Source organism: Triticum aestivum, chromosome 2B (genome assembly GCF_018294505.1).
Source record: "Triticum aestivum cultivar Chinese Spring chromosome 2B, IWGSC CS RefSeq v2.1, whole genome shotgun sequence".
In the NCBI taxonomy this organism is placed as follows: domain Eukaryota; kingdom Viridiplantae; phylum Streptophyta; class Magnoliopsida; order Poales; family Poaceae; genus Triticum; species Triticum aestivum.
This window is the reverse complement of record NC_057798.1, coordinates 774,464,116-774,478,647: the sequence shown is the minus strand read 5'-3', so window position 1 is coordinate 774,478,647 and position 14,532 is coordinate 774,464,116.

Sequence of the window (14,532 nt, the reverse complement as noted above, 5' to 3'; positions counted from 1 at the left end):
GATTCCGGAGATGGTCCAAGAGCAAGTGCAACACCAACTGGGAGGGGCGATCACCGCCATTCTGCCTACCTTGATTGAGGGGCTACAGGCGTGGATTGCGGGCGGCCAACAGGGGACGCCCCCGGTTCCCAGCTTCACGCCAGCAACTCGCACAACGCGCAGGCGGCGCCATTGGTGTCTCCGGCGGAGGCGGTATTGGTGTCTCCGACGCTGGTGCGGGCATTGGAACTTATTAATGCACCCGGGTGTGCGAAGAATACGCCGGCCGGCAGCTCAGTAGCAAGCGGCCCCTTCGTCACTTGCACGCCCGCCGTTGGCGGTGCCTTGACATTAGCCGAGCTCGACGCCATCACGGTAACTAAGCCTCTCTCGGCCGATGACTTTATCTCCTTGCCTTTGACTGGGCATCCCCTGACGCCCTACATGTTTTCGCAGGGCGCCGGTGTTGACGTTCCATGCACTCTCATGCACTTCGTGGGCGGCGAGTTGATCGATGTCGCCAAGGGCAGAATCGTTCAACCGGGCAACCCCGTGTTCCACGGTAATCCGATGCCACCCACTGTGTACAGGGTTCAACTGGTTCGGGTGCTGCCAGGCTGCGATGACTAGTTACCTCCGTTGCAACGCGCTGGGGCCGACGAAAATTATGTGATGACCCTCAGCGCCTGCTTAAGATGGCCCCTGCTTTGGCCGAAGAGCCAGATTCGTTTGGGGGCGGGGGACACCACCCCACAGACAACACCACCAGTCGTGCCGGCGCCAAGCCATGGCAAGACCGCCGCAACATTACCGGATATGCCGGACATGCATATGGCACAGGATCTGGACATGCATATGGCACAGGATCCGGACGACGACGATGACGACGGCGGTACATTTACCAAGGTCGATAAGTACTTTGCCGAACATGGGTACGGTGACGAATTCTTGGGGCCTCCTTCTCAAGAACCCAACCCTGCAAAAGACGACCGCGATCTAGCTGGTACCGCGGAGAAACCCAATTGCAACAGGCGTCATCTGGCGTTCAATTCTCAGGAGACGCCTCCAGCTGCCGCCTTCACCGAGCCTCAGATAGCCAAGGTGCGAAATATTATCAGCCCAAACACACTCAAGAAGGTGGTCTCTGAGCAGAAATCGATCCTATGATAGCAGTAGAAGAAGAAGGGACAGAAAAGAAAGACTAACAAGGGTGCGAGCCAGCAGTCACCGAGTACGATCCATGCTCAGGACGGGCCACCTTCACCTAAGGATATCTCGAGGAGGGTGCATGTGGCGGGTAGGCCGATGCTACAGACTAATCTGCTCAATGCTGCAACCGGTGCTATGCGGAGTCTGCATGACAGTGTTCTTTCTTTGGAGAAGCGGTGTATCTCCGAGAATGATGTAGCATACCCGATTTTTGTGGCCAAGGTGCCAGAGGGCAAGGGCTTTGTCGATAGCGCCATCGGGGGTATGATCGTCCTGCGGTTTGCTGACATCTTCGCTATGTTTAACCTTCATCCGCTGCACTACACCTTCATTCGGCTATTTTCACTGAGTATGGAGATGCGAATCATTAGAGACAAGACCCCGGACATCGTGATAGTCGACCCCTTCTACATACGTGCCAAGATCTTGGGCAGCGCTGGGGACTGGCAATTCGCGAGTTCATACCTCGAAGGCGTCATTCTGGCAAACCCAGATAAGGATAACTTCCTCGTGCCTTACTTTACCGAGTAAGTCATCCCCTCACCGCCCCGTAACATATGATTTCTTAGATTTCGATCATTCTTTTTTTTCTAACATTCTGTGTTTTGTGCAGTGACACACATTGCACACTCATCCTCTTAAGCCCGAAATACTCCATGGCCACGTATTTCGACTCGGACCGTCATTCGAAAAAAGACTACACAAATATCAAGAAAGTTCTTGATGAAGCTCTTCCTGGCTACGCCAGATCTGGAGGCACCTTCAGCAGGACAATTCGTAGGTACGGCCAACACGTGTTCACCCACAATACGACGTTCCCCAACGTCAAGCAGCCGCCTGGCGGTTAGAAGGATGCCTACTACGCCCTCCATCACATGCGGGCGATCATACGGGACCATAATCACCTTCGGCTACCAAATAATCTCAAAGATTGGGCTGCACGCTTGTCGGCAATCCAGGACGCAGACATCAGACAAGAATTCTTTCGCATCCAGTCGGAGTTTGCGGAAATCATCCATCAAGATGTCCTTCGTACCTCGGGGCAGTTCTACCTCAGATTTCAACCGTCCAACAGTGAGATAGAAACAACGCTACAAATGCAGGCTGACAACGACCACGATTTCATGACCATCACGAAAGACGACGGCTTCATCCACGTTCCGGTCCCTGAGTCGAGTCGAAAGTAGTGATGCTATGTAGTTATGAAATATCGATTAGCTCACGTTGTAATTAAACTTTAATGAACTTGTATGTCTCTTTGGTTTGGACAGTCGTTCAACTTATATGTAATCGATGCTATTTATTAGTAGGACCATGAATCGTGCTATTAATGTGTTGCTTTTCTCTTCCAATCCTTTTGTTGCATACTTATATATGGCTTATGTATTGTCTGTGAATTGCTACTAACGTTTTGTTTGGTTAGTGCATAGAGATGCCATCATATGTCGTGTACAAGGGTAAGGTTCCTGGAGTCTACAATGACTGGGAGGAGTGTCGGAGACAGGTTCACCGTTTCAGCGGTAACAGTTACAAAGGTTACACCACTAGGGCGGAGGCGGAAGCTAGATACGCGCGCTATCTAGCGGGAGAGAGGAGGGAGCGTTGGAGGAACCGGATGAAGACCAGTTTCATCGCGATGATGCTCATCGTGATGACCGCAGCTCTCTTCTATGTGATGGTAGTTTAGATGATCGACATCAACTTGTAATGTGAAGACAAACTCGCTACTCGCGGTCTCGAGACTTGTAATGTTCTAACTTTGTTCGGTTGAATTTGGAGACTAATAGGATGAATTGTATTCGGAGACTAATCTTCTATTGTATTCGATAAATCTGTTGCTTATATGTTGTGCTGTCTATATTCTGTGCAGTAATATGTTTTGTAACCTGTGCAAATATCAGAAAAGAAAAAAAATCCTAATATTCATACTAGTGGCGCACTCTCTGCACTTTAGTGGCGCACTACCTTAAGCACACTAGTGGCGCATCACATACAGGTGCGCCATTAGTAAGCCAGAGCACAAGGTAAACATGGCCCCCTGGGAGGCATACTAATGGCGCACCATGTGATATACTAATGGCGCACTTCATGGTGCACCATTAGTATTAATTACTATGGTGTGATGCCAGTGGCGCACTTGTAGTGCGCCATTAATGGCCAAAACAGGTGCGCCACTAGCAGGCCTTTTCCTAGTAGTGTTCGCCGCGGGGGCTGCCCCGTGGCCGGTGGCCCCCGCCACGGGAATAAGCTCCGCCACGAGCGCCAAGGGAGACATCAGCCCCTGAAGAAACATGCCCTTACCCCCTGGGAGCCGCCGCCGGGGTCACCGCGTAATTGCGGGGACGACCGCGGCCCCTCTTGGGCGGTGGCATGGCTGGTCCCTCCTTGGGAGCTTTCCCCTTATCGGCAGCTGAGAACCTCCTCGGTGGCGCCATGGATGCTATGGGAAGATGGAGGAGGAGAAGATATGAGCAGCGAAGATGAATAAGGAGATGAGCAAGGGGGCTCTGCCCCTCCCCTCATTTATAGCCGGAGGGAGGCCAACCGCTGGCCTCCAGAACCTTGCGTAATGATGATCTTCTGCATGCAGCATCGACTCGTCAAGTCGAACGGTTGCCGAGGCAGCATGGGGAGTGGAGACGCCCATGTCCCATCAATCGCCACACGTCGTCTAAGGCCTCAGGTGGTTAGGGCTCACGGCGCTCCGCACTTGCCCTTTGGCTTCGCCTAGAAGCCAAGTCCGAGCGCACCTTGGGCCCGGGGGCTACTGTCGGCATTCTGGGTACGGGGGTACCCAGACTTGCCTACCTGCGGCCCACTGCGTGGCTCCATTGATGGCCTGGTACGGCCCAGCTTCAGCATCAACAACTCAAGACACTCGCGAGGGGCCAAGCCTCGTGAGGCGGACGACACCAAGACCTCTAAGGGGATTGGCCTCCTCAGGCTGGATCCCAAGGAGTGGAGATCTCAATGCAAGGCGCACCTCATGAGGCTCAGCTGATGTGAGCCATGACGATCAAGGCCAGGCGGGCGCCAGCGGGCGCAGAGTACCAGTTTTCTCTTTGGTGCAAAGGAGGCAAGTAGCAGGCGTGGAGTCCCGAGGAATCAGCCAAAGTTTTGCATTCTGGTGCAACAAGACTGAGACCGCTAGGATGGCATGGTGGAGGTCATCGCCGAGCCCATCACAGCGTCATGACCAGAGGCTTTTGCAGGCTAAGACCACTTTAGTCAGGATAGGATGTACTTCTTGTCCCCCTTCAAATCTGGCCATTGTGGGATCCCTTTCCGCCAACATTTGGGAAGAGGACCAAGGCCACTACAAATAGGACTTAGCCACCACCATAGAAGGGGGACATACCCGAATGGAGCGAAGCCATTTCTCCTTCACCAGCTCACTTGAGCTCAAGAACACCTCACCTCCTGAGGCTGTTCATCCATTGTACTAGTTCATCCTCAGCCCCTCGAGGCAATCCACTACAAATCTGGAGTAGGGTATTACACCGTATGGTGGCCCGAACCAAGATAAACTGTTGTGAATTTCTGTCCCTTTGAGCTCGACGCGCTAGGCTATGAGGATTGCGAGCAGGCAGGATTGGTAGGTTGAGATCTCCGCATGCATCTCAGAGTTCGAACCTCTCAAGGGTTGGCGGAACCCGAAATACGACAGTCGTTTCCTATCTAGGCTTCTTGCCGCACACTTGGGTGGTACTTTTTTAAATATTTCCCATTGAGAGCTCGAGATAACAATGTCCCTTGTACGGATTCCACTAAATATGAGTTTCCGGTAACTGCTCTTGTAACTTTAAAAGGACCTTCCCAACTTGGAGACCACTTCCCGATTTTTTTGTCTTTTGAACCAATTGGTAGAATCACCTTCCAGACAAGATCACCAACTTGAAAATTCTTCAACTTGACCTTCTTATTGTAAGCTCTTGCCACTCTCAACTTATCTCTCTCTATGGCCTTCATAGCAGCCAAACGTTTATCAGCGACTTCATGAATATTGTCCATCATCAATATATAAACAATACCAACCCCTTGGCCATTGCTACAAACTGAACCATCAAAATATAATCTCCATGGTACTAATGAGACAAGGTTTATATCAATATTATGCTTGTCATCAATCCGATACTCAACAATAAAATTAGCAACGATTTGGCCATTCATGTATTTCAAAGATTCATAAGCCAAATCATATTCAATTAAAGCATAATCCCACTTGCTAATTCTACCACTAAGAATTGGCCTATGCAACATGTATTTGATGACATCGCGTAGACAAGCTATAATGCAAGTACTAGGCAGTAGATAATGTCTCAATTTTTTGCAAGCATAAGCATAATTTCTCAATAAATGTATACCTTGTCTTGGCGTCCAATAAGCGTCGACTCAAATAAGTAATAGCATGATCCTTTGCTTCGGTCTCTTGAGTCAAAACAACACCAATATCACCTTCCTCCGCCGTGATATAAAGCCTAAAGGGCTATCTATGCTTGGGGGCTTCCAACACAGGAGGAGTGCAGATTTTTTTTATCATATCGAACACTTCTTGTTGTTTTGCCCCCAAGTAAAATTGGCATCGTTCTTCAATCGAAGGATGGGAGTGAATGCATCAACCTTACCTGACAAGTTGGCTATGAATCTCCTCAAATAATTGACTTTGCCAAGGAATTTTTGCATATCTTCCTTGCATGTTGGAGCCCCCACCTTTTGTATGCCTCTATCTTTTGGGGATGAATTTCTATGCCATCTTGATGAATGATGAAACCCAAAAACTTTCTAGCCAATACACCAAAAGCACACTTTAAAGGATTTTAGTCCATATTTTTTCATTCTGTCAGAAGCTAAGTGCAAATCGGCTAGATGAGATTCAAAAGCATCTGATTTGACAACAATATCGTCAATATAAACCTCAAGTATAACACCAAGCAAATCATGAAAAATTAAATTCATAGCCCTTTGATATGTGGCAGCGACATTTTTTAATCCAAAGGTCATCACCGTCCACTCGAATAAACCAAGGAAACTGGGACATCGAAAAGCCGTTTTGGACATGTCCTGTTCGGCCATAAAAAATTGACTATACCCCGCATTACCATCAAGAAAGCTAAAGACCTTATGTCAAGAGGCATCATTAATAAGCATATCTGCTATGGGCATGGGATACTCATCTTTGGGTGTAGCTCTATTCAAATCTCTAAAATCAATACACATCCTCAACTTGCCGGAGCCTTTCTTCTCCACTGGTACAATGTTAGAAATCCACTCGGCACACCTGCAATGTCTAATAAAATTAGCTTTAAGCAAACGGCCGATCTCTTCCTTGATCCGGTCATATGTTTCTGGATTAAACTTTCTGGCCGATTGCTTGTACGGTCTAAACTAGCCTTTATAGGTAACCGATTCTCCATTAGCTCTTGGCTTAAACCTCACATCTCATGATATTCCCATGCAAAGCAAGAAACATATTCTTTCAACAACTTGATCAACTTAGCTTTATGATCGGCTCTTAAATTTTTGTTTACAAACGTCGTCCTAGGACTTGAACCATCTCCAATATCTATCTCCTCTAATGGATCGGCCAATGTAAAACTTTGTCCTAATTTATCCATGTCATCTAACTCCTTATAGACTCATACATATCGTTCTCATCAGACCGATATTTTACAAGATGCTTTGTAACCACTCCGAGTTAGGATCCATTTAAATACAACATACCTTGGAGCCGATTGTCGCCAATCGGCTTTAAAGAAACGGACACGAAACCACTTTTTGTAGCGCTAAGAAAATCAAATTCTGATAGGTCGTGCCCCATCAAGCAATTAGAATTGGGATGTTGCCAATCCACCGATGCATCGGCCAAAGCAACACAAGCCGAATTATCCGCATAAATGACTTCCACTTCATCATCAACCCATTGAATTAAAAACTAATGCATAGTAGATGGCACACATTGGTTTGCATGAACCCAATTGCGGCCTAATATCAGATTGTAGTTACCTTGCACCTCAGCGACAAAAAAAGGTGGTAGCCAAAGTTTTGCTTCCCGTCGTAAGCTCTACATACATCACAAGTTTGGCTTCAGTTTTCTCTTTGCCTTCAAATCCATTAAGCACCATGTTGGTCTTTATTAACTCTTCATCACGTAGCCCCAAATTTTTGAAGATCGAATATGGCATAAGATTCACCACAACACCACCATCAACAAGCATTCTAGCAACCGGCGATCCATTAATATGATCTTTAAGGAACAATGGCTTCAAGTGCGTCACCGGTTCTTTTGGCTTCTCGAATATAGCATTTTTGGGACCAGAATTTAGCTGAGCTACTTCCCCTTTGTAAGTGCATCTAGTGCCCCTTAGTGAGTTTGGTGTATTGAAGACTTGTAGGTTAAGGGACTAATATGTTTGTGAGTGTACACATGCTCTATAAGTCGATGAGGAGTTTGATATTTACAATGGATGTCGACCCCTAAAAATGTATGTATTCTACTGAAGACTTTGATTCTACTGAAGATTTTGAAAGTGAAGAAATTGGTGTGACCTTGAAGACTTGGATATTCATGCGAGGATTATGAAGCATGAAGACTTTTGTTTTCGTAGTTTCATTATCTCTTTCTTGTGTCATAGGAAACACCGTACTGTTAAAGGGGGTCGAGGTAATACTAAGGAAACTGATTTCCAAGTGATGCCCATCTCAAAATCCTACACCTACCCAATCCTTTCGAGTGGAGCCATTGGAAATCTCATATCAGGTCAGTCAATTTCTTCAGTGACAGAGACGAAGATCTTCTGGTCTCTGAGGAATTTGTTCTGACTGAGGAGTTAGGAATTCGCCAGTGCGGATTGCCTACACAGTGAGGAACATGATAGCCCTAAGGAATTTGATACCTCAAATCCGACCGTTGCTGTGCTACGCGCCAGCTGTCCAAAATATCCTACCACCTAATGGTCATATCACTGAAGGGCATTTATGTCTTATCATGTCGGGCTGCTCCCTAGGATATAAATAGCCGCCCCCTATAACCACTAGCTGGTTGGCTGCTCCGAGAGAAATTGACACTTGTCATTGAGAGCATCCCATCATCCGAGGACTTTGAGCGAAAATCATCAAGTGAGGAAAACCCAAAACCCAAACCCCAAACACCTACAAACCCAAAGTGATTGAGCATCACTGAAGAGATTGTTCCTGTGTGGAACCGACGCTTGTTACCTTTGAGGAGTGTGTATCCTCCAGACGGTTAGGCGTCATGGTCTGAGCATCCAAGAGGAATTGTGGATTGCCGAGTGACCAAGTCTATGAAGGTTTGGAAGTCACGTGTGAAGACTTACCACGAGTGTTGGGCGAGGTCTGTGTGACTTTAGCTTAAGGAGAATACGGTGAGGACTGTGTGTCCGGGACTGTGTGTCCTCGAGTTTAAATACTCAGCCGCTCCAACCAGACGTACAACTGTCATAGCAGTTGGAACTGGTCTACCAAATCATTGTCTTCACCAAGCCAACTGGTTCTATTTCCTCAACCCTTTCATTTCCTCATTCATGTGTTGATGAACCTAATAATTACTGTTTAAAGACTTTGACTAAAGACTTTCTCTATTTCCTCAATCCTATTTCTTCAGTCACATAGTCTTCAACGTGCTTATCCTGTTATCACGTTTTTTGTACTCTGTGTTTGTTTTCATCTCATCATGATGACTATGCCACTGCTCTGTTATGCTTATACTTGAGTACTTATTCTGCTGCTAGTGTGTCGTTACTTAGGAATTTCTTCACCTAGAAATTCCTTAGTGACGAATTTGTAAAAATCGCCTATTCACCCCCCTCTAGTCGATATAACGCACTTTCAATTGCACTACTAGGAAAAGGCATGCTAGTGGCGCACCAGTTTTGCCTACTAATGGCGCACTACTGGTGCGCCACTAGCATCACGCCATTAGAATTAAATTCTAATGGCGCACCACTGGTGCGCGATTAGTATCTGGTGTTTTAATGACGCACCACGTAGTGCGCCATTAGTATAGCCCACAGTGCACCATTAGAATGCCTCCCAGGGGGGCATATGTACCCATGTGCTTTGGCATACTAATGGCGCACCAGTGGGTGATGCGCCATTAGTGTAATTATCACAGTGCGCCATTAGTGTCTTGTGTGGTGCGCCACTAGTATGAATATTAGGGATTTTTTTCTTTTCTGATATTTTCACAGGTTACAAAATATATTATTGAATAGAATTTAGACAACACACACAACAACAATAGATTCATCGAATACAATAGAAGATTAATCTCTGAATACAATTCACCATATTAGTCTCCGAATTCAAAAGACCGAACAAAGATAGAACATTACAAGTCACGAGACCGCGAGTAGCGAGTTTGTCTTCACATTACAAGTCGATATCGATCATCTAAACTACCATCACATAGAAGAGAGCTGCGGTCATCACAATGAGCATCATCGCGATGAAACTGGTCTTCATCCGGTTCCTCCAACGCTCCCTCCTCTCTCCCGCTAGATAGCCGGCGTATCTAGATTCCGCCTCTGCCCTAGTGGTGTACCCTTTGTAACTGTTACCGCTGAAATGGTGAACCTGTCTCCAACACTCCTCCCAGTCATCGTAGACTCCGGGAACCTTACCCTTGTACACGACATACGATGACATCTCTATGCACAAACCAAACAATAGACAATACATAAGCAATATATAAGTATGCAACAAAAGGATCGAAAGAGAAAAGCAAGACATTAATAGCACGATTCATGGTCCTACTAATAAATAGCATCGATTACATCTAAGTTGAACGACTGTCCAAACCAAACAGACATACAAGTTCATTAAAGTTTAATTACAACATGAGCCAATCAATGTTTCAGGACTACACATAGCATCACTAGTTTTGACTCGACTCATGGGACCAGAGCGTGGATGAAGCCGCCGTCTGTCATGATGGTCATGAAATCGCGGGCGTTGTCAGCCTGCATTTGTAGCGTTGTGTCTATCTCACTGTTGGACGGTTGATATCTGAGGTAGAACTGCCCCGAGGTACGAAGGACATCTTGATGGATAACTTCCGCAAGCTCCGACTGAATGCGAAAGAATTCTTGTCTGATGTCCGTGTCCTGGATTGCCGACAAGCTCGCGGCCCAATCTTTGAGATTATCTGGTAGCACAAGGTGATGGTGGTCCCGTACGATCGCCCGCATGTGATGGAGGGCGTAGTAGGCATCCTTCTGGCCACCAGGCGGCTGGTTGACGCAGGAGAACTTTGTATTGTGGGCGAACACGTGTGCCCCGTACCGCCTACGAACTGGCTTGGTGAAGGTGCCTCTAGATTTGGCGTAGCCGGGGAGAACATCATCAAGAACTTTCTTGATATTTGTGTAGTCTATCTTGGAGTCACGGTCCGGGTCGAAATACGTGGCCATGGAATATTTCAGGCTTAAGAGGATGAGTGTGCAATGTGTGTCACTGCACAGAACATGGAATGTTAGAAAAAAAAGAAAGATCAAAATCTAAGAAATCATATGTTACGGGGCGGTTAGGGGATGACTTACTCGGGAAAGTAAGGCACGAGGAAGTTATCCTTATCTGGGTTTGCCAGAATGACGCCTTCGAGGTAAGAACTCACCACATGCCGGTCCCTAGCGCTGCCCAAGATCTTGGCACGCATGTAGAAGGGGTCGACTATCACGATGTCCGGGGTCTTGTCTCTAATGATCCGCATCTCCATACTCAGCGAAAACAGCCGAACGAAGGTGTAGTGCAGCGGATGAAGGTTAAACATAGCAAAGATGTCATCAAACCGCAGGACGATCGTACCCCCGATGGCGCCATCCACAAAGACCTTGCCCTCTGGCACCTTGGCCACGAAAACCGTGTATGCCACATCATTCTCTCTGAGACGCCACTTCTCCAAAGAAAGAACACTGTCATGCAGACTCCGCATAGCACCGGTTGAAGCATTGAGCATATTTGTTGGTAGCATCGCCCTACCCGCCACATGCACCCTCCTCGAGATATCCTTAGGTGAAGGTGGCCCGTCCTGAGCACGGATCGTACTCGGTGCCGGCTAGCTCGCACCCTTGTTACTCTTTCTTTTCCGTCCCTTCTTCTTCAGTTGTAATGGGACCGAGTTCTGCTCACAAACCGCCTTCTTGAGTGTGTTGGGGCTGATAATAGTTTGCACCTCGGCTATCTGAGGCTCGGTGAAGTCGGCAGCTGGAGGCGTCTCCTAAGAACTGAATGCCAGACGACGCCTGTTGCAATTGGGTTTCTTCGCCGTACCAGCTAGACCGCGGTCGTCTTTTGTAGGGTTGGGTTCTTGAGGAAGAGGCTCGCAGAATTCGTCATCGTACCCATGTTCGGCAAAGTACTTATCGATGTTGCTAAATGTACGGCCGTCGTCGTTGTCGTTGTCGTCCTGATCCTGTGCCATATGCATGTTCGGATCCTGTGCCATAGGGATGTCCGGCATGTCCGGTAGCGTTGCGGCGGCCTTGCCATGGCTTGGTGCTGGCATGACTGGCGGTGTTGTCTTTCGGGTGGTGTCCCCCGCCCCCAAACGAATCTGGCTCTTCGACCAAAGCAGGGGCCCGCTTAGGCAGGCGATGAGGGTCATCAGATCATCTTCGTCGGCCCCGGCGGGTCGAATCGGAGGTAACAACTCGTCGCAGCACCCGAACCAGTTAAACCCTATACACGGTGGGTGGCATCAGTTTACCTTGGAACACGGGGTTGCCCGGTTGAATGATTTTGCCCTTGGCGACATCGACCAACTCGTCGTTCACGAAGTGCAGGAGAGTGCACGGAACGTCAGCGGCGCCCTGCAAAAACATGTAGGGCGTCAGGGATGCCTAGTCAAAGGCAAAAGGAGATGAAGTCCTCAGCCGAGAGGCTTAATTAGTTACCATGATGATGGCGTCGAGCTTGGCTAATGTCGAGGCACCGCCAACGGCGGGCGTGCAACTGACGGAGGGGCCGCTTGCGGCGAGGTGCCGGCCAGCGTACACCCGGGTGCATTAAGCTCCAATGCCCGTGCCGGCGTCGGAGACACCAATACCATCGCCGCCGGTGACACCAATGGCGCCGCCGGAGACACCAATGGCGCCGCCTGCGTGTTGTACGAGTTGCTGGCCATGAAGCTGGGAATCGGGGGCGGCCCTTGTTGGCCACCTGCAATCCACGTCGTCAACCCATGAATCAAGGTAGGCATAATGTCGGTGAGCGTCGTTCCCAGTTGTTGTTGCACTTGCTCTTGGATAATCTCCGGAATCCGCACCACTTGTGCCTTGAGTTCTTCAACCTCGCGCGACTGGCTTTCCGAGCTAGTCTTTTTCTCCTTTCGCTCACCAGCGGTATAGTATGACGACCATTTTGTGGACAAGCCTTTGCCGGCCACCCGACCTGCTGACGACGGCTTAGTGAGCTTATCCTTGTTTTTCATTACATTCAACGCCCTATTTAGAGTGTTGTCCCAAGCAGGGGTGCTCTGAGATGACCCCGCGCTACTGCTTTCAGTCTCCTTCGCCAGAACAAGCTCAAGCGCCCTGGTCTTCGGATCCTTGGTAAGCTCCTTGCTCGGCACGCTCCGCGTCCTCCTTGTCCCATATAGGTTCCGCCACTCTGTAACCTCTGGGACCGAGTTTGTGTTCCCCTAAGTTCAACTCCCGCATTTCCTTCCCCCACTGACTTGATTCGTAGGTTGCACTGCTCTCGCACTTGATCTTGAACTCCTTGTAGTCATCTTTGCTGATCGAAGGATTTTTCGCCTTGATCTTCTCATAACTATCACCTTTCTCAATCATTCTCTTCACCGCGCTTCTCCAAGTAGACAGGGCCGTGCTCATCCTCGTGAGGGCGGCACTGTTCACTTTATTCCCTGAGAGGCGTGTGTTTTCAAATTCAGCGGGAAACGTGTATTGTTCGTGCAGCTTCGTGAAGAGGAGGTTGCGCAAATTCCCTCGGAACCTTATGCCTAAGGTTCTCGGTGTTGATCGAGACGGTGTTCCGGAGAATGCACCCAAGCTGAACCGAGTACCCCTTGACTATATCTTTGGGCTCCGTTGGATGCCCGTCGGAGTCCACTTGAGTAAATTCCTCCTTGACGGTGCGGAGCACGTTCGGGCGCCGGTCCTTCCGTTGCCTCTTCGATTGGCTGCCATCTGTGCGTGCGCCGCCATCATCAGTGGTGGCATCCTCAGTGGCACCATCAGTGGTGGCATCCTCGGCGGCACCATCAGTGGTGTCATCCCCGACGCCACTAGGGGTTGTGTAGTCAGGATCGGTGTCTTCCGCGGCGCCCTCATAGCGGTGAGGTTGTTCCTCCATCTCCTGGGACAACTCCCAGACATGCTTGCCGCCCGAACCGCCGGCCTCATCATTGTTGGCCATGTTTCGCTCTAAATAGGAAAAAAGCTTGGTCAAAAAGTTGGTTATTGTCAAGGAACAAGATCATTTAGGTTATTGGCACCCTAAAAGCCTAAGCGTACATCATTTAGGTTCTCATCGACACCGAGGCACCCTATAGAAGCCAAGGTTTCATCATTTAGGGTTTGTCGACGCCGAGGCACCCTAAATGCTAAGTTAAGTTTTCATCATTTAGGGTTTATCGATGCCGAGGCACCCTAGGTTGGGCCTAATCACTTGGCTCTATTTCCATGTATGTTGGGTTTATCATCTTGGGTTTATCGATGCTAAGGAGAATTCTAAATTGGGCCTAATCACTTGGCTCTATTGCCACCTATGGTTTAATGCAGCAAGAATGGCGGGGCAGTTGATCCTACTTAACTAAGTACTAAGATACCCCGGCCCATGCATTAGTCGCAAGTACCCCATATGTCCTATTTTAGCAAAGTCATGCTAAAATTCACGGAAAATTTCAGCATGACCTTTGCTGAAAATAGGACATATGGAGTACCCGAATTTGCCAGAACGGAAGTTAATCTACATTCCGGCAAACTCAAGGGCCTCTCAGGGTACCTGCAAAATCATTATCCCCGCGTAATGAAGTTGCAAATGGGTCATTTCAGAAGATCCCAAGTAGCATCATCACAAGTACAACATCATCACAAGTACAGCAGCAGCAGCAATGAATACAGGCATAACAACAGCAAAACTGACTTGCTGTTAATGAACAGTGGCTAAAGATATATAAAACTCCATTGCAAATGTGCCATGTCAATAAAACAACTCATGGAAGTAAACTACTAGCAGGCTCAAAAGTCAAGTACACTGAAGATGCTAACTGTACATTTTCTTACATGATGCTAACTGTACCCAACTGAATTTTTTGATAGTAGCTCAAGTTTTTGACAGTAGCTCCTCACTGTCTGTCGCCTGCAA